General features: G+C 43.0%; 1 non-coding gene across 1 annotated transcript; it reads right to left on the bottom strand.

Annotated features, from left to right (window-relative positions):
- Positions 1-291: 291 nt before the first annotated feature.
- trnav-uac (transfer RNA valine (anticodon UAC)) lies at positions 292-364 on the bottom strand. The gene has a single exon. It is a non-coding gene; the product is annotated as a tRNA-Val (tRNA).
- Positions 365-1,065: the final 701 nt, after the last annotated feature.

The following is a 1,065-nucleotide window of genomic DNA, read 5'->3' as shown; positions in this document are numbered from 1 at the left end:
CGACAAAATGACACGTTTCTCTAGAACACAACCGACTTCTTCAGCCAATGACAACAGCGATTGCTGTTAGCTGGAGCAGCATTCATTGTCTCACAGTCCCGGATTGTCATTGGATCATTAAACAACAAAAAAAGACAGATATCGCCAACTCTCCTGTTACCCGGTGAGTTCCAACAGATAAGGCGAAGAGCAAGTGCAATACGGCTGTGAGACACTGCATTCAGCTAATATTCAACAACAAGAAGGAGCAACGCAGCTTTTCCTGTTACTTAAATGTGAAAGTTGCGTTAAAGTTTCTGCGCGGTTTCGAACCGGGGACCTTTCGCGTGTAAGGCGAACGTGATAACCACTACACTACAGAAACTCCACTGATAAGTGCATCTGACTACAATGCAGTTCCGCAATAGCATTTTTGGGTCTTTGTTTTGAAGAAATGGAATTCGGCTGTTCTCATTAGGAATGCTGGAGACAGACTGATCAACAATGTCATCATCAAATGGTACAGCAGGTTGGATGGTCATTAGATCATCTCTTCTGTGCCAGCTTCTTTTTTAAAGAGGAACCAATTCGTCTCAATATAATTCTCTCTCTCCATAAGACTAATTTTTCTCTATTTCAAGTAACTGTCTAATTCACTTTTGAAGAAGGAGTTTCTGTAGAATCCATGCACAGTTTCCCTTAATTAACAAAGTTTTCCCGACCAAGTAACATGAAGATTTGGACTTGGGTTTCTTCCAGTCCCTCGAGGGGTGGATCCGAATCCCAGCGCTGCCACAGTTTAAGTCACATTGCCACTTTGGGGAACTTTAGGAATTCCCTTTCAGAGAATAAGAGGAGATTCTAGTTTAATACAGGGCGGGTTGTGAACTTTATTTTGTTTGGAAAAACGCGGAGAGTCAACACAAATATAAATTGTTGTGGGGGGAAGGCAGGTGTGTGGAATTGGTTGAGTTGTTCTTCCAGAGATCCAGCACAGGCACGACGGGCCGAGTGACTTATTTTGCAGCCATTTCTGATTGGACAAGAACACATTTGAGCTCGAAAGCTGTTGTTAGTCGTGGCTGA

This window comes from Cetorhinus maximus, chromosome 23 (assembly GCF_964194155.1).
Source record: "Cetorhinus maximus chromosome 23, sCetMax3.hap1.1, whole genome shotgun sequence".
NCBI lineage: Eukaryota > Metazoa > Chordata > Chondrichthyes > Lamniformes > Cetorhinidae > Cetorhinus > Cetorhinus maximus.
The sequence above is the reverse complement of the archived record's forward strand: the minus strand, read 5'-3'. Positions and strand labels throughout refer to the sequence as shown.